The following is a 20,638-nucleotide window of genomic DNA, read 5'->3' on the forward strand; positions in this document are numbered from 1 at the left end:
GTTCTACCTCACATAAACTTGAGGTCATCCAAAGTGATGCTGCCCATAACCCAATTTGAAAGTACCTTTCACTCCTGTCCTCAGAGTTCCCAGTTAAACAACTCCTCGATTTTAAAATTCTCATCCTTGCTTTCAAATCCTTCCCTATCTCTGTAACATCCTCCAGTCCTACAACACTCACTCTTCCTCTTCAGGTCTCTTACTCATTTCCAACTTCAATCACTCCAGCCTTGGTGGTGCATGTGCCTTCAGTTGCCCAGACCCCAAGCTCTGGAATTTCCTCCCTAAACCTCTCTGCCCCTCTACCTCGGCTTCCTGCTTTAAGATACTCCTTAAAACTCACCTGACTGAATATCTCCTTATGTGGCTCTGTGTCACACTTTGCTTTACAATGCTCCTGTGAAGTACTTTGGGGTGTGTTACTATGTCATAGGTGATATATAAATGCAACTTGTTGCAGATGTACCACCTGCACAGTAAGGGAAGGGTTGGCCAGTTTTCTAACTTGCCACAACTTCTGACTGTTACAACGTTACTCCCAGTTACTGATGCATTGATAGCAAACGCACACTTAAGCAGTATTAAGACCATAGGGGATTAAGAGTTAGGGGATTAAGAGAGGGGATTAAGGGTTATGGGGAGAGGGCGGGAAAGTGGAACTGAGCCGCGACAGATCAGCCATGATCTTATTGAATGGCGGGGCAGGCTCGAAGGGCTGGATGGCCTACTCCTGCTCCTATTTCTTATGTTCTTATGTTCTTATAAGGTATAGGAGAAGAATTAGGCCATTCGGCCCACCAAGTCTGCCCCACCATTCAATCATTGCTGATACGTTTCTCAACCCCGTTTTTCCCGTAACCTTTGATTGTCTTACCAGTTGAGAACCTGTTCCCTCTAAACTGAGCAGTAACCCGAGGGCTGCTTCACAAACCAAGTACAAGTTGGCCCCTTTAAATTGCCAGGCCCAAGTGTGCAAAAAAAAATTAAAGGGACTGGGCACCCTGAATGAATCACCCCCACACAGCACAATAAAAGAGTGAGAGGGATACATTGCTTTCAGGCTCACATTCAAAGGCAGTCAAAATAATTGCTTTAAATGTTCCTCCAGCGCAGCACTGACTGGTCTTGCAGTCAACTTTCTGGTGGCCAGCAGAGGGAGCTCACCTGTCAGCTATGTCTCACATCAGCACAGTAGGAAGTCTCACAACACCAGGTTAAAGTCCAACAGGTTTATTTGGAGGTAAACACCACTAGCTTTCAGAACGCTGTCCCTTCATCAGGTGAGTGGAGAGTTCTCATCAGCACATTCAGGGGACAAGGAGCAAAACCATTTGATCTTTTACAATCCTTTGCCTCCTCAGATCAACAGTCTCCTTTCTTGTATGCCAAAGACTCACACTTTCTCCAGCATGTGGCTGGAAGAAGCTTTTCTTTCCTGGGTGTTAAATGCAGCCGCTATATTTTGCCGTTTCTGGTTGGGCGTACTCCTGGAGACTTCATTGTAAGACATCCCTACTGTAAGAGTGTCCACCCAGTCTGGACCACCCAACCCGCTCCACCGCCCATTCCAAATATCTCCAACTGAAGTTAAAGTTTTATTTATTAATGTCACAAGTAAGGCTTATATTAACATTGCAATGAAGTTGCTGTGAAATTCCCTTAGTCACCACAGTCCGGCACCTGTTTGGGTCAACGTACCTGACCAGCACATCTTTCAGAAGGTGGGAGGAAACCAGAGCACCCAGAGGAAACCCATGCAGACACAGGGAGAACGCGCAGACTTCACACAGACAGTGACCCAAGCTGGGAATCGAATCCAGAACTAAAAGTGTTTAAGGAAAATATTGGATATTATTTGATGCCTCTATGGTTTCTATTCCAGGGATTAGTCCTGGAGACCCCAGGCAATGCCGAAGGGCTGATAACAGTCCCCATTAAGAGGGAAGCAGGGAGTCAGCATGACCCTATTTCTAACTGTGCTTGCTGGAGCACACACTGAGGAGTTCAGTACAATCCAGGGAGCAGAGACATCAAGCAATACATCAGCAAGCAGATTATGCAGGCCTTATTTATTCATTAGTGTCACAAGTAGGCTTACGTCAACACTGCAATGAAGTTACTATGAAAGTCCCCTAGTCCCCACACTCCAACACCTGTTTGCGTACACTGAGGGAGAATTTAGCATGGCCAATGTGCCTAACCAGCATGTCTTCTAGACTGAGAGAGGGTGAGGGGAATCATCCATTGTCAGTGCTGTCTACTTTGACAATGTGTTCCAGCAATCACACACCCCAGTAAAAATGGGTCTTCCTTTTGGAGACATGGCTTCCTGACCTGGGAGTGTTTCACACTCAGTGAGGAGGGTGAGGAGAGTCCTGCAATGGGATAGGTTCATGCAGTAGAGTTTTCCCTCTTGCTGGTTCTCTTATTAACTGCCCTTCGAAACTACCAATTTGGTCAGTAGTGGTGATTGGCTCATTCCGTCTAACAGACTATGCAAGATACAAGGTCCACCACCTGGAAATCTTTAAAAAGACAGTGAAGTGCATCAGAACCCTGAAAATGGGTAGTGTCAGCATTAAGAGGATGTAACTGACAGGAGCACCTACTGAGTGACAGTGTAAGGGAACTGGATTAACATCAATAGAGATACAGTCAGTAACACAGGGTGATGGGTAGAGGGGTTACTGAGTGACAGTGTGAGGGAACTGGATTAACATCAGTAGAGATACAGTCAGCAACAGGGTACTGGGGGACAGGGATTACTGAGTGACAGTGTGAGGGAGCTGGATTAACATCAGTAGAGATACAGTCAGTAACAGGGTGATGGGTAGAGGGGTTACTGAGTGACAGTGTGAGGGAGCTGGATTAATATCAGTAGAGATACAGTTAATAAAACAGGGTGCTGGGGAAGAGGTTACTGTGTGACAGTGTGATGGAGCTGGATTAACATCAGTCGAGATATTGTCAGTAACACAGGGTGCTGGGGGAGAGCAGTTACTGAGTGACAGTGTGAGGGAACTGGATTAACATCAGTAGAGATACAGTCAGTAACACATCCTGCTGGGGGAGAGGTTACTGTGTGAATGAGGGAGGTGGATTAACATCAGCAGGGATATGTCAATAACAGGGTGCTGGGAGAGAGGGGTTACTGAGTGACAGTGTGAGGGAGCTGGATTAACATCAGTAGAGATACAGTCAGTAACACAGGGTGCTGGAGGAGAGGTTACTATGTGAATGAGGGAGGTGGATTAACATACAAAGAACAAAGAACAAAATCAGCCCGGGAAACAGGCCCTTCAGCCCAACAAGCCTGTGCCGCCATCTCAACACCACCAGTCCCCCTACTCCACCCACGACCCCTGTCTAATGTTTTATGGCCATCCAGATTGAGGGAATCTGATTTAGGGACAATTTATTCCTGCCAATCAGCCTAACAGCACATCTTTGGGGTGCTAGGCGAAGAGTTACCAAGGGTGGAATTCTGATCATGGCATGCCATTTCTGGTCTCTTGCTTTTTGCTGCTCCCACACCAATCCAAATCAAATTTCAGGTGTGTTGGTGACATTGCAGCAAGTCCAAGTGGGCTATAAAACATAGAAACTTACGGACATACCCATCAGCTGTCCATCACAGCTACAACTTTAATGACAACTCCAGTGCCATTAATATAGGACTGTTTGAGAAGAAGGTGGCGCGTGTGTTTAAATTTAAATTTCACTTGTAAATATTTCACATTACATCGATTTCACTTTATTCCTTTATGCATCATCGGCATTTGTTGAGAGGAGCTCAGTCTGAGAGTTGAATATACCGGCATGCCCGCATGGTTGGCATGCATTGATGGTAACAGGGACGTAAGGATATTTCTCAATTGTGGAAGAAACAATGTGTTTGCATTCAGTCCTTATGAATATTCATGTTCGTGTCCGATGATGTGCTGCCCACTCTGAGGGACAAGGCTGAACTTGCAGGCTCAGTTGACCCACCTTTCCATCCATTGTAAAGGAGATTGCTAACTGAGAGAATTAAATCACAGGATTTCATGTTGCAAACAAAAACCTTCACAAGAGTTCATCAAAACAATTGTGACTAACAACATTATATTTCGTAACCACAAATAATTTGAAGTGAAAATTTCGAAGGGCACTCCCTATGCTCCATTTTATTCCTACCCAAGGGTTCCTCTTTACAAGATTCTTGAGTGGCTACTGAATGAGTGTGAGGGAGCTGGATTAACATCAGGAAAGATACAGTCAGTAACACAGTGTGATGGGGAGAGGGGTTACTGAGTGACAGTGTGAGGGAACTGGATTAATATCAGTAGAGATACAGTCAGTAACAGGGTGCTGGGGGACAGGGGTTACTGAGTGACAGTGTGAGGGAGCTGGATTAATATCAGTAGAGATACAGTCAGTAACAGGGTGCTGGGGGACAGGGGTTACTGAGTGACAGTGTGAGGGAGCTGGATTAATATCAGTAGAGATACAGTCAGTAACACAGGGTGATGGGGGAGGGGTTACTGAGTGACAGTGTGAGGGAGCTGGATTAATATCAGCAGAGATACAGTCAGCAACTCAGGGTGCGGTGGGAAGGGTTACTGAGTGACAGTGTGAGGGAGCTGGATTAACATCTGTAGAGATACAGTCAGTAACACAGTGTGCTGGGGGAGGGGCTACTGAGTGACTGTGAGTGGGACTGGATTAACATTAATGGAGATACAGTCAGTTGACTTGTCCTGTGACCAAACCCGGGTGTGCCACAGTTCTCGGGAATTCACTTTGATTCTCTCCAGTGTTTCTGCAGTTCTCTGAGATATGAAATTTATTTCACTTGAATCTGGCTAGATGACTTTTAAACCTCCCTTTCAACACCTCACAATTTGTGGTCTTCTCTGCTTAAGCATGAGTGTAACTCGCAATTCCTCTGTAGTGTCTTCAAATCAGAAACCAACCTTGGTTTCTGATAACCCTCTGCTCGTGGTTCCAGTTGCTTTAAAACTACTAGCAGATTCCTCCTTCCTGTCTCAAAGCATCTCCCAAATTGACTCAGTCTAAAACTAACCCTTTCTGTGAGAAATCACAGTGGTAATCACCCTCCCCCCGCCCAAAAAAACCCTGCAACCTTTTCCCAAAGTAATATGTCACCCCTGGAATGTCTCAGATGGAGATTGCAACTAATTGGCTTGACGTTTTTGTCTTTTAAAAAGCATTTAGACACTTGTATGAGTAAGATTGGTATAGAGGGGTATGGGCCAAATGCGGGCAATTGGGACTCAGTTAATGGTAAAAGCTGGGTGGCATGGACAAATTGAGCTGAAGGGCCTGTTTCCATGCTGTAAACCTGTATGACACTATGACTTCACCTTTAATATTGGGACCCACATAAATAATTTAAACCCCATATGGGACATCCTGACTCCAGCCAGACTCAGATAGAGGTCACCTCTCTCCCACTTCCAACTCTGACCTTATTACGTGAACATATCCCACCCATTGAATTGCAAATACTTTAGATCTGTTTGCCAGCTTCTCAAACCAGGTGCTTTCATTTACCTTAACATTCAAAAACAACCAATCCCCAGACTAAAAGTTATATCTCGAAAACAAACAAATCCTGACATTAGATATTTCTAACAAGATTAGCTGGGAACCTTCTCAGCTGGAATAACTGGAATATTGCAGGTGAACTCAAAGCCCTGCCATCCATCACCCTGAGATAGACCCACACGTGGAGTGCTGACACCACCCTCATTTTCTCATCTTGACTGACTGAATGCAGCACCTTTGCTGTACACCCAGGGCATTTGACTCATTCCAATTCACTCCCCCATGCCCCCGAACCCACTGCAACAACGCCCCAAGCACCAGAATGGCCTTTGCCTGTCCCAAAACTCCTTGCAAGCTTCCATTGGCCAGTAATCCTCCCTTTGCCACCGATTTCAACGGGGAGAACACTGAGTTCAGACACAAGTGGACAATGTGGACTGTTGAACACCACCTTCAGGCAAACAGGAGCCCAGTGCCATGGGATTGTTGTGCGCTACAGAGTTCGTCCTGAAGATTGAATTACAAAGCATCTTCATTTAATGAATTTTCATGGCAGGCAAACATATTCCAGGGACACACCATAATTGGCAACAGACCCAATCCGCCACAAACACACAACTGACTTCCTCTATAAATTTGAATCCAATTCCGGGAAAGTGAAGTTTCAGCTCCCACCAAATTAAGTCATTCAGCACAACGCATTATCTTCTCCATAACCCCCACCCACTGAGTGATAATGTGAGGGAGCTGGATTGACATCAATACAGATACACTCAGTAACACAGGGTGCTGGGGGAGAGGGGTTACTGAGTGACAGGGTGAGGGAGCTGGATTAACATCAGTACAGATACACTCAGTAACCCAGGGTGCTGGGGGAGAGCTGTTACCGAGTGACAGGGTGAGGGAGCTGGATTAACATCAGTACAGATACACTCAGTAACACAGGGTGCTGGGGGAGAGGGGTTACTGAGTGACAGGGTGAGGGAGCTGGATTAACATCAGTACAGATACACTCAGTAACACAGGGTGCTGGGGGAGAGCTGTTACCGAGTGACAGTGTGAAGGAGCTGGATTGACATCAATACAGATACACTCAGTAACACAGGGTGCTGGGGGAGAGGGGTTACTGAGTGACAGGGTGAGGGAGCTGGATTAACATCAGTACAGATACACTCAGTAACCCAGGGTGCTGGGGGAGAGCTGTTACCGAGTGACAGTGTGAGGGAGCTGGATTGACATCAATACAGATACACTCAGTAACACAGGGTGCTGGGGGAGAGGGGTTACTGAGTGACAGGGTGAGGGAGCTGGATTAACATCAGTACAGATACACTCAGTAACACAGGGTGCTGGGGGAGAGGGGTCGCTGAGTGACAGGGTGAGGGAGCTGGATTAACATCAGTACAGATACACTCAGTAACACAGGGTGCTGGGGGAGAGGGGTTACTGAGTGACAGGGTGAGGGAACTGGATTAACATCAGTACAGATACACTCAGTAACACAGGGTGCTGGGGGAGAGGGGTTACTGAGTGACAGTGTGAGGGAGCTGGATTAACATCAGTAGAGATACACTCAGTAACACAGGGTGCTGGGGGAGAGGGGTTACTGAGTGACAGGGTGAGGGAGCTGGATTAACATCAGTACAGGTACACTCAGTAACAGAGAGTGCTGGGGGAGAGGGGTAACTGAGTGACAGTGTGAGGGAGCTGGATAGCATCAGTACAGATACACTCAGTAACACAGGGTGCTGGGGGAGAGGGGTCACTGAGTGACAGGGTGAGGGAGCTGGATTAACATCAGTACAGGTACACTCAGTAACAGAGAGTGCTGGGGGAGAGGGGTAACTGAGTGACAGTGTGAGGGAGCTGGATAGCATCAGTACAGATACACTCAGTAACACAGGGTGCTGGGGGAGAGGGGTTACTGAGTGACAGTGTGAGGGAGCTGGATTAACATCAGTAGAGATACACTCAGTAACCCAGGGTGCTGGGGGAGAGGGGTTACTGAGTGACAGGGTGAGGGAGCTGGATTAACATCAGTAGAGATACAGTCAGTAACACAGGGTGCTGGAGGAGAGGGGTTACTGAGTGACAGGGTGAGGGAGCTGGATTAACATCAGTAGAGATACAGTCAGTAACACAGGGTGCTGGGGGAGAGGGGTAACTGAGTGACAGTGTGAGGGAGCTGGATTAACATCAGTAGAGATACACTCAGTAACACAGGGTGCTGGGGGAGAGGGGTTACTGAGTGACAGGGTGAGGGAGCTGGATTAACATCAGTACAGGTACACTCAGTAACAGAGAGTGCTGGGGGAGAGGGGTAACTGAGTGACAGTGTGAGGGAGCTGGATAGCATCAGTACAGATACACTCAGTAACACAGGGTGCTGGGGGAGAGGGGTTACTGAGTGACAGGGTGAGGGAGCTGGATTAACATCAGTACAGATACACTCAGTAACAGAGAGTGCTGGGGGAGAGCTGTTACCGAGTGACAGTGTGAGGGAGCTGGATTAACATCAGTACAGATACACTCAGTAACACAGGGTGCTGGGGGAGAGGTGTTACTGAGTGACAGGGTGAGGGAGCTGGATTAACATCAGTAGAGATACACTCAGTAACACAGGGTGCTGGGGGAGAGGTGTTACTGAGTGACAGGGTGAGGGAGCTGGATTAACATCAGTACAGATACACTCAGTTAACAGAGAGTGCTGGGGGAGAGCTGTTACCGAGTGACAGGGTGAGGGAGCTGGATTAACATCAGTACAGATACACTCAGTAACACAGGGTGCTGGGGGAGAGGGGTTACTGAGTGACAGGGTGAGGGAGCTGGATTAACATCAGTACAGATACACTCAGTAACACAGGGTGCTGGGGGAGAGGTGTTACTGAGTGACAGGGATAGGGAGCTGGATTAACATACACAGCTAATGTGCATCCAATCATGATTGGAACTTGCGCCCTACAATATATACTGCTGTGATAGATTTTGAATGGCATCAGATAAAGCAAATATATTTTCTGTAATGCAGTAAAGGATTTGAGAGTAGTACTGTTACAGCAGGGTGGTTGCTGTCAATGTTCTGCAGAACAGGTTCCTGGTTCTTACATTGAGAGCCTTGCTGGAAGCTGCAGGAGTACAGGGTTTTGTTCGCGTTATGTTCTGTTAGCCTAACATTGCTGTAATTGGGTGACCTTCACAGAACACTGGGAGTGCCTCCCTAAATGTCTCTCTACGTTTCCTCTTACAGCGGATACTAGATCATTAAAACCTATTTCTTTGACTAAGCATTTGGTCATCGTTTGGAGTATCTCCTGATATGGTTTGGTATCACTTTTTATCTGATGATGTTGCTGCGAAAAGCCCTGGGAGGTTTCATTATCTTAATGATTCTGTATTATGTTGAATTATCAGTAATTTGTGCGTAGTTGGGCATTGAGTGTATTTGAAAGCTTGGATCTTCAGGAGTCCTGTTGTGACCTCCAGGTTTTTATGGATCAGGGGAAAGTTTTTGAGTATCCAATTGGGGCTTCAGCTTTGGTCTATTGGCATTGCGGTGGCACGGTCGTACAATGGTTAGCACTGCTGCCTCAGAGCGCCAGGGACCAGGGTTCAATTCGTGGCTTAGGTCACAGTGTGGAGTTTGCACATTCTCCCCATGTCTGTGTGGGTTTCATCCCACAGTCTGAAAGACATGCTGGTGCATTGACCTGAATAGGCACTGGAGTGTGATGACTAGGGGAATTTCACAGTAACTTCATTGCAGTGTTAATGTGAGCCTTATTTGTGATTAATAAATAAATAAACTTTAAACTTTGTATCAATTTAATTTTTCATGAGTGAGATCGATTGATAATGTGGGAAAATGGCTCTTGGTGGAACAGCAGGGCCAGCGCTATTGTACCTTTTCTGTTTGTGTAGCCATTAGCAGTAGGTTCTATCCACATTCCTGTGAAATAGGTTTATGACCTGATGCTCCCAACTTTAGTACTGAAGGAGTGCTGCACTGTCGGAGGTGCAATTTCTCAGGTCAGGCGTTAATCCAAGGACCTGTCTTTGCCTTGCCTGATCATGCTTCTTCAGCTACACACACCATCCATTACATGGACACCCATCTGTTCCCCCTTCCTCACTATCGACACACATCTCTTCCTTCAACCACTGTCTCCTCTTTGGAACTCCCCAATCCAGCAATTTATCACCTTCCTCTCCCTATTTATGGTGGTTGTCCCTTTAAGAATCAATTTGCAAAGTAAGAGTCACATGACCCAGGTAACCAATCGGGGTTGGGGGGCGGGGGGGGGGGAGCAGAAATCACCCTCGTGAGCTCACATTTCTGTTCTAGAACCTTCTGGGGAGCTGGCTGCAGCCATGGAGTTGCAAGCCTCTATATAACCTTTACCAGTAAATAAACATGTTGTTCTTTTTCCTTAACTAATGAATGAAAATTATTACATTGGTGACAAGTGTAAAAACGAGCCTCGCACTGTGAGTATATAATTCCTATTGAAGTTAAGACAAAGAGGAGTAATTACAAAAACATCCCTACTTGGACGGATAGATACTTTTGATACCTCCATGGAGGACCGGACACAAAACACAGAGTGTTTGGGCTATTACACTCAGGCGAATGGAATAGAGGAGGAAGGGAAGAGAAAGGTAATCATCCTGAGTGTGTGTGGGACCCAGGCTTACAATCTTATTTGCAGTCTCACAATCCCAAATGTGCCTGATTCAGAGCCATTCAGTGAGATCATTGAATTGGTAAAATCACGCTACCATCCAAAACCACCAGTCATATTGCAGAGGATTAAGTTGAGTTCAAGGGTGAGAACTCCAGGGGAAGCAATTACAACTTATATCACCAGGTTGAAGAAAGTCTTGGAGCACTGTGACCTTAGAGCCACTTTGAATGACATGCTGTGGGACAGATTAGTCTGCAGGGTGAATAATGAAGCTATTCAACTGAAATTACTAGCTGAGGCAGATATAAATTTTAAGTGCGCACTAGCGATGGAGGGTGCTGAAAAGAATGGACTAGAGTTATAAACTATGGTGCTTTTCCACAGTTATGGTGGGAACCTGCAGTCAGCAGTGGCAGTAAAAATGAAGGTGTAGTAGTGAAGCGGGAAGCAAATTCAGCCACAGATAAAACAAGAAAATCCAGAAGAGAAAATCAATTGGCAAAGATTGAAGCAGAATGTTAACATCCCGGGGGGCACACAGTGGGGACAGGGGGTGGGGGGCATGGGGTGGGGGCAGGGAGTGGGGATGGGGACCACTCCACCTTGAATTCTGCAGGTATAAAGAGGCTGAATACTTTGTCACAGGAAAGGCCATTTAAGCTACTGGTGCAAAAGCAAGTCAAGTCTATCCAGCCGCCAATTAAATAGAACGTCACAAGTATATAGTGTGGAAGACACTGCCACCAACGATTTAGATGTTCATGCCCTGTTTAAAAACTTCTTAAGGTGGAAGTGGACACCAGGGCACCTGGTGATAGGTTAACATTTGTTTTAGTACTTGAGATAAGGAGTCCACTCATTGAATTTAAAAAGTACCGCAGCACAGGAGAAACCATAAGAACAATGGACATGGCAGCAGAACCTGTAAGCTATGGGTAACAGTCTACCCAGCTCCCAGTAGTAATAATATCAGGCAAAGGACAAAGCCTTCTGGCTTAAAGAACTCCAATTAAACTGGACCGAGATTTTCCAAGTGCAGGAAGGAGGACTGCTCAAGCTGATGAAGAAATATGAGAGCATCTTCAGTGACCTGTTAGGCAAGGCAAAACCAGTATTGTATGCCTCACAAGAAAAGGTGGATACTGACTTACAGAGTTTGGAACAACTAGACAATTTCCAGCCATTCAGTTCACAGAATGAATGGGCAGCATCTGTAGTCCCCGTGTTGAAGCCAGACAAGACCATCCATATTCATGTGAGCAACGAGTTATCAGTTAATCAACAAGTTGGTCAATATTTAATCTTGAAGATTGAATATTACGTAAAGTTGGTCGGAAGTCAATCTCATACTAAACTGGATATGAGTAACGAATACCAGTAACTTGAATTAGAAGGTACTTCCTGAGGTTATGTCACAATAAACACACACAAAGGTTTGTTCCAGTATACATGCCTGCTCTTCGGTGTGTCATCAGTATGTGCTATTTTTCAGAGGACAGTGTCGTAAGGGCTGCCACGAGTTATAGTATACCTTGATGATGTTCTTGTAATTGGAGCGACAGATGCTGAACAGCTAGCTAACTTAGAGGAGGTGCTGAAGAGTTTTAAAAGAGGCTGGAATTCACCTCAGGAAGGAGAAATATACTTTTCAAGCCACCAAGGTAGCCTATCTGGGATACTGTGTAGTTGCACAAGAATTACACCCCATGGAAGACAATGTCAGAGCCATAAAGGAGCCACCATCCCCCAGAAACATATTAAGTTCATGTCATTTTTAGGAATGGTAAGTTACTATGGACTTGTTTTACCAAATTTGTTGACGCTATTGACCCCCTTGCATATTCTGTTAACAAAGCGCCAGCATTGGTTTGGGAAGATGTCCAGAAAAAAGCTTTTATCAGAATAAAGCAATTGCTGCATTCTTCAAACATGTTAATACATTTCGACCTATCTAAGAAATTGATGCTGAACTGTGATGCCTCTCCAGTTGGTGTTGCATGCGGTGTTCTCCCATGAGATGTTTGAAGGGTCTGAAAGGCCAATAGGTATGTCTCAAGAACCCTCTCAGAAGCCAGAAATGGCAGCTCATAAGTTGAGAAAGAAGGATTTAGGGAAAGAGGAATGTGGTGATTGTCCCTTCAAGGATCAATCTGCAGAGTAAGGGTCGTGTGACCTGGAGAACCAATCGGGGAGCAGGATGTAGAATTACACTGGTGAGATCGGGGGTGGGATTTTTCGAGTTTTTTTTCTAAGTTCCAGATCCATTTATGGGCGAGTTTTCACACCCAATCTTACGCACTCTGTCTCTGAAAAGATGGGCTAGTCAGTTTCTAGTCAGAGAGGCTGTTGGCAGAGCTTAACTCACCAGACAGCCTGCAAAGGGAGATATTGTGCATATGCAGTCCTCTGACGCTGCACATGTGCATTAGCAGTAGCAGGGGTCTGATAGACAGCGAGAGAGCTGTCAGGCCCCTGCTGCTGCAGGCAACCTTCCCCACTGCAATCGTGTGGGCCTGTGGGCCCCCTCCCACTGTTCACAGGTAGAGTGGCAGCAGGCACCCCTCCTTCCCTCCACTGATCACAGGCAGAATAGCAGTAGCCCCCACTCTCCCCCCCACCACACCCCCCCCCCCCCCCCCCCACCGATCTCAGGCAGAGTGGCAGGCCCCCCCCCTACTGATTGCAGGCAAAGTGGCAGTGGAACCCTGCTCCCCCCACTGATCACAGGCAAAGTGGTAGTGGGCTACCAATTGACCTGGCCCCCCCCATTGCTCCTCATCCCCTGGCCCACCTCTTTGGCTCCGTCCCCTGGCATTGCTGGTGGGGCACCCCGGCCTTGCACTCGGCCTCCCCAAGGGCCTGAATGGCCTCCGGTTCCACCGATGAGATCAACATGACTACTCCCCAGTGGGGGGGTAGGTATTTTCCTTGCCAGAGAGAACCTCTCCTGCCGAGGCCATAAAGGCAAGTGAGCTTGGACAGTTGGGTGCTGGACTTGCTAAATACATGGAAATCAACATTTATATAAATTTAAATAAATTAATCAGCCCCTCGCCCATTTCCGGTGAGAGGCTGACTGCACCAGAAATCCAGATGTGGTAAAATTGTGAGGGCTAAGAAATTGGGCATGATCCTGACTTTTTGGCTCCCACACGATTTTACCAGCTTTCTCTGCCCATCGATGAGTGGGGCAGGCTGGTAAAATTCCACTCCAGAACCTTCTCAGGGGCTGGCTGCAGCCACGAGGCACAAGCCTCTGTATAGCCTTAACCTGTAAATAAATGTGGTATTTTTCTCTTAACCAGAGAACAAGAATTATTACACTGTCCTCCATACATCAGTGTTAACTAGCATGATTACCACCCCAAACATCCACGTTTTCTGCCCTATCCAAACTCCCCTCCCCACCTGCCCCACATCCTGTTCCACTGGTAATCTTTGCTCTTTACAGCGCACTAAGATATCCCCCTTGGTGACTAAGGAATAGCATTGCATTTCCTCTAGGATTTCCTGGGATTGCCAGTAGTAAGGATTATTATCTTGGGCACTCCATTAATGAAGGAAAATTCATGGAGGGATTACTTCAATTTTCTTTGTTAATTCTTTCTAGAATTATTGGACGGGGTAGGGCAGTTGTGGGGGAAGGTCGTGTGATAAAACTTTCAAGAATGTATTCAACCAGAGTTTGCAATCCCAGTACTTGAGCAATTTAGTGAGTTGTAATTGGCCCCAAATTAAAAAAAAGCTGAAGTTTGGATAAGAGGGAACCTGATCTGATAAAAGTAAACATAGACCAAATGTTTCTTCTTATATGGGGCAATCTCGAACAAGAGGTCACAGGTATAGGTCGAGAGACGGTAGATTTAAAACTGAGATAAGGAGGAACTAACTACTTCTCACAGAGGGTGGTGAATTTGTGGAACTCGCTGCCCCATAGCTGGGTGGAATCTGAATCATTAAATGGTTTCAGGAGGGAGATAGATATATTTTTGATTTTAAATGAAAGATAAAAGGGATAGGTGGGGTGGTGGATTTGAGACCAGGGAGAGATTAGCCATGATCTGATTGAATGGTGGAATAGGTTCAAAGAGCAGAATTTCCCTACTGCTGCTCCTAATGCCTATACACAAGAGGGTGATGGTCAAATTTCCCGACACCTGGCTAGAGAATATGGCTCATGAAACCGGTAAGTACTAAATGTATCACTTCAAACTCTGCCTTTATGTCATTTGGGTTTCACTCCTGCGCTTAAAGTGATGTTGGGTAGATTTCCAGTTTAAATTACAGCAATCCCTCTGCACTTTCAGCCTAATTCCTTATCGCAATGGGTGTATTCAGTGCTGATTTGATCTGTTGGGGATTTTTTTTTGGAGGCCGTGGGAGTTGTTTCAGTTGGGCAACATTCGCCAGCTTTCGAAGTTTTTATGTATTTTTATTTCAGGATGAGAAGTCAGCAGACCTTCTGACTGTAAGGGTTTAACCATGTGTTCGAAAACAATATGCAATTATGAAGGCGAGCCAAATGTTGCTTTGAAATGAAAGGAGAGCTTGTAATACATGTATCTGATTGACCTCTGTCTGACCTCCACCTCAGGAATGTTTCCAGAAGATTGCTAGATCTGGGTCCACTCTCTGCCGTACGTGGGTTAATATGTGAATTTCTTTTTTCAAACAGATTTGCCACCATTTAAAAAACACAAGTAGACACTGTCCATTATAAAACCTCAAACTAAGTGGTTTATCCACAGCAGTGGGAGGCTGGCACTCATCTGCTCTGTTAACACTGTTTACTCACTAACCCAGTTTTCAGTACATTAGAAGTAGCCACTCAGCCTATAGAGCTCGCTCTGTCATTCAGTTAGATCATAGTTAGATTCATGCATCTCAGTTCCATTCACTAACTGTTCCTAACAAAAGTAATCAGGTGAGTTCTAGAAATTGTGGGCAGTTGAATAAATTGACATGGCTTTTGTCCAGGTAATTAAGCAAACGCATCCTAGTCTAGGTATTTCAATTCACATATTTCAATTAAGTTCTAATAGTACTGTTATTTAATAGCTTGTATTTCAGTTCAGATATTCTAGACCAGATATTCTATTTCAAGTAATCCAGTTCAAGTATACTTGTTCAGGTATTACTTACGTGGTGAAAAACTGCAGCAGGCGACGGTGCAGAGGGACCTCGGGGTCCTTGTGCATGAGTCGCAAAAACCCAGCTTGCAGGTGCAGCAGGTGGTCAGGAAGGCGAATGGGATGCTGGCCTTCATAGCGAGGGGGATTGAATATAAAAGTAGGGAGGTCTTGCTGCAGCTGTCTAGGGCATTGGTGAGGCCGCAGCTGGAGTAGTGTGTGCAGTTTTGGGCGCCGCACCTGCGCAAAGATATTTTGGCCTTGGAGGGAGTGCAGAGGAAGTTTACTAGGCTGATACCAGAGTTGAGGGGGTTGAGCTATGAGGAGAGGCTGAATAAACTAGGCTTGTACTCGTTAGAGTTTAGAAGAATGAGGGGAGATCTCATTGAGATGTATAAGATGATGAATGGGATGGATAGGATAGAGGTGGAGAGACTCTTCCCGCTCAAAAAAGACAGTAGGACTAGGGGGCACAGCCTCAAGATAAAGGGGGGGCGGTTTAGAACGGAGTTGAGGAGGAACTTCTTCACTCAAAGGGTGGTGAATCTCTGGAATTCTCTGCCCGTTGAAGTGGTGGAGGCTGCCTCGCTAAATATTTTTAAGACGCGGGTTGATGGGTTTTTGATAAGAGAGGGGATTAAGGGTTATGGGGAGAGGGCGGGAAAGTGGAACTGAGCCACGACAGATCAGCCATGATCTTATTGAATGGCGGGGCAGGCTCGAAGGGCTAGATGGCCTACTCCTGCTCCTATTTCTTATGTTCTTATGTTCTTATGTATTCAAATTCAGATATTCTAGTCCAGGTTTTCTAATTCAGAGGTTCCAATTCAGGGGTTCCAATTCGGGGGTTCCAATTCAGGGGTTCCAATTCGGGGGTTCCAGTTCAGGAGTTCCAATTCAGGGGTTCCAATTCAGGGATTCTTATTCGGGAACTCTGGTTCGGGAACTCTGGTCCAGGTATTCTTTTCCAGATATTCTAATTGAGGGGTTCTGGGTCACATATGTTATGGGTCAGGCATTTTAGTTCAGATATACTAATTCAAGCATTCTGGTTCAGGCATTCTGATTCAGGTATCCAACCATTTCCACTTCGTCCCTGTTGATGTAGACAGGGACATCTTCTCTTCTGCGCTTCCTGAAGTCAATGACTACCTCCTTCATTTTGCTGACATTGAGAGAGAGATTATTGTTGTCGCACCAGTTCACCAGATTCTCTGGGTGGGATTTTCTGGTCACGCTCGCCTGAAAAGTGGAGATTCCCACTCGGCCTCAGTAGTCCTTTACATGGTCCGTCCCCCAATGACAGGCGGGATGGAAGAATTCTGGCCTTTATCTCATTCCTGTTCTCTCTCTCTGCGGCTGGAATTCTCATTGTTGAGATCTGACTCACCATGGTGGTGTCATCAGAAAACTTGAAATTCAAGTTGGAGGGGAATTTGGCCACACGGGTGTATAAGAAGTATAGTCGGGGGCTGAGAACACAGGTGGAACACCGGTGCTGAGGATGATTGTGGAGCAAGTGTTGTTGCCTATCCTTACTGATAGGGTCTCTGGGTCAGGAGGTTCAGGATCCAGTCGCAGAGCTAAGCCCCAGGCCACAGGGTTTGGAGATGGGTCATGATCCGGGGCATTCTGCAAGGCATCACAGAGCAGTTGAGATAACAAAACCTCATCTTCTCTTTGTGGTCATCCTCACGGAGGCATGGCTGGCCTTGTACCTCTTGCTGGCCTCTGATGGTTCATGGGCATCACAGACCATCTCTTTAACTGATATTACTGTCTCCTATCAACCAGCTAATCAGCTGAGGAGTAAAATGAGCTGTGGCATCTGGAAGTGGACATCATGGCGACTCCCAGGACACTGCACACCTACCTGAATGATACATCATAACCTGTGAGTTCAAAGAGTATTCAGGGGTTCTAAGTCAGGGTGGTGAGTGGCTTGGAGAGGAACTTGGAGATGGTGATATATCTGCTGCCCTTGTCCTACTAGGTGGTATAAGCCATGAGTTTGGAAGATGCTTTTGAAGGAGCCTTGGTAAGTTCCTGCAGTGCATCTTGTAAATGGTACACATTTTGCCATTGTGTGCCAGTGTTGGAGGGAATGGATGTTTAAGATGGTGGACGGGGTGCCAATCAGGTGGGCTGCTTTGTTCTGGATGGTGTTGAGCTTCTTGAGTACTGTTGGAGCTGCAACCATCCAGGCAAGTGGAGAGCACTCCAGCCCAGTCTGGTCCAGTTAGGTTTCTGATCAATCTTGATAGTGAAGAATTCAGTTAATGATAATGCTGTTGAACATCCAAGGGGCAATGGTTAGACTCCCTCTTGTTGGAGATGGTCATTGCCATGCAGTGTAGCACCGGTATTACTTGCCACTTATCAGCCCAAGACTCAACTACTTCAAGTATGGTAGTTCAAGGCTAATTGTTCAGATTCTGTAGTTCAGACATTGCAGTACAGGAATCTGAATTCAGTTGCTTTAATGAAACTGTAAAATATATCACAAAACCAAGTGAGGGAGAAAAATCAGAGAAGGAGAAGCCTAACATTACAGATGCACCATGTATGAGGAATCGGGACCATCCTCTGGAGAGGGAGCATTGAGAAAACTGGAACTGGACAATTCAGAGCCAGCTTGGTAACTTCCTCCTGCAATTTTCCTTTCATTCTCTTCTCCTGATGACACATCACATACAGGACGTATCTTTAGAAAAAGGCTTCCGATTGGGACCAAGAAAGAAAATGCTGGAAAATCTCAGCAGGTCTGGCAGCATCATTAAAGAGAGAAAAGAGCTGATGTTTCGAGTCCCGACAACCCTTTATCAAAGCCTTTGCTGCAGTGCACCTTGTAAATGGTACCCACTTTGACAAAGGGTCATCTGGACTCAAAACATCAGCTCTTTTCTCTCCTCAGAGATGCTGCCAGACCTGCTGAGATTTTCCAGCATTTTCTCTTTTGGTTTCAGATTCTGGCATCCGCAGTAATTTTACTCTGATTGGGACATTGTATTGGCTGTCTTCAGAGGAAGCAAGGCATGAGGACAAAAACATTTCTGCCAGACACATCACATCGCACACCCTTACTCACTCGAACCTGCCCAAGAGTCACAGTAAAGTGAGATACTAGAATAGAATGTCAGTATTGCAAACAGGCAGAGACTTGTTTACTCCAAGAGACCCTATTATCAGAGAGACCATATTAGCAAGTGTAGTGTAGTTGGATAGTCTGGAGGTGTCCAGGCATGGACATTGTTCTGTTCTGCCCTGAGTACTGTCTCTCTCTGGTCTCCATGCTGAATCTGGAGAACATCATTCTGCTCCAGAGTTACAGGAGTAGTGATTAACTCAGTGAAGGCAATAACAGATCAAGAGCAAGAACAATATCTCTTACTTTGGCCTTATGATGCTGTGAGGCGAGCAATAGTTAAAAAGGCTTACACAAATCCATATCCAGCTGCGTGACCCAGCAAACTGACATCCAGTTTTGATGGGTGGGGACTTGGATCTAAGATCGCTGGGGGGCAATTTTAACTCTCAGACACTTGCAAAGTGGACATTAATGCCCAGCTCACACCAGCACCAAGGTAAAAGTACCTCCCTCTGAGCAGGAACATAATCAGTGATATTGTGTGTGTGATGTACTTGTGAGCAAGGATCAGTGTTCTGCACACTGGAACATACAACAATGGACTTTGGATGCTCTGTTCACACGCTGGTCCCTGTAGATGGCAGCCAGGCACCACCTTTGGTGTTTGATCAGCCTGACCTTCCTGACTAGTTGATCCGCATCCCCCCGCTACAAATCTGGGGAATCTCTGGGGGAATTCCCCATGTTTTCCAAGGTCAAAATGCCACCATACAGACACAAATTTAAAAGAATTTAAAAATGGTAAATCCATTGGATTTCTCACAGCCTTAGGAGTCTTCCACAGCATATGATGTGTAGTCCCTTGTAGGAAGCATGTCAGTCAATCTGAGCACAGTAAGATCCCATAAATAACAATGCCAGATAATTTGTTAGTGACGCTGATTGAGGACTAAACACTGGCCAGAATCCCAAGGAGGGCTCCCTCCCCTTCTTCAATGTACAGTAAGAAGTCTCCCAACACCAGATTAAAGTCCAACAGGTATATCTGGAATCACGAGCTTTCAGAGCGCTGCCCCTTCATCAGATGAGTGGTTCTTGAATGTGCTACAATGCGATCTCCATTACACCCACCTGAGTGGACATACTGGGTCTTGATTCAGATGTTTATTTGAAAGACAGCACCTCCAACAGTGCAGCACTTCTTCAGTGCTGGAGTGAGATTTGAACACACAACTTTCTGACTTGGGGTCAAGCCACAGTCAGGAGAGACACTGGATCTATTTAGAACAATGGGACTGAAAAAAATAAATGAACCTTTATCATTAACTGGGGAGAACCTTCCAAAGATGACCCCTTACCATAGAATCCATACAGTGCAGAAAGAGGCCATTCAGCCCATTGAGCTTGCACTGACAACAAACCTACCCAGGCCCGATCCCCCTAACCCCACGTATTGCCCTGTCAGAACCCATGGCCGATCCACCTAACCCGCACATCTTTGGAGTATGGGAGGAAACCAGATCACCCGGATGAAACCCACGCAGAGACGGGGAGAATGTGCAAACTCCACACAGTCGCCTGAGGCCAGAATTGAACCCGGATCTTTGGCGCAGTAACCACTATGCCACCATGCTGCCCCTTATTCAAGGGCCATTTTCAGGTACACGCCTGTTAACTACAAGTGTTACAGGAATGTTGTTTGGAGGTATTGATTGGTATGATGTGTTTAGTTTATGTATTAGTGTCTCAGGTAGGTTTACATTAACACTGCAATGAAATCACTGTGAAAATCCCCTAATTGCCACAATCCAGCGCCTGTCTGGGTACACTGAAGGAGAATTTAGCATGGCCAATACACCTAACCAGCACATCTTTGGACTGTGGGAGGAAACCAGAAGTACCCGGAGGAAACCCACGCAGACAGAGAGAACGTGCAGACTCCGCACAGACAGTGACTCAAGCTGGGAATTGAACCCAGGTCTCTGGTGCTATGAGGCAGCAGTGCCTCACCGTGCCAATGGTGACCCACGATATAAATTTGGTACGCAGTGTTTTATGTCTAGGGGATGGGAGAAGACCCCGGGGGTTTGGCACAAAAGACCACTGTTTCATCTAGGAACTCCAGACCCCCCAGCAGCAGTCTGAACATCAGTGGGAGAGAAATGTGGCCTGTTTTATTCCAACAGGAT

The sequence above is a fragment of the Carcharhinus amblyrhynchos genome, chromosome 14 (assembly GCF_965287045.1).
Source record: "Carcharhinus amblyrhynchos chromosome 14, sCarAmb.v2.hapA, whole genome shotgun sequence".
NCBI lineage: Eukaryota > Metazoa > Chordata > Chondrichthyes > Carcharhiniformes > Carcharhinidae > Carcharhinus > Carcharhinus amblyrhynchos.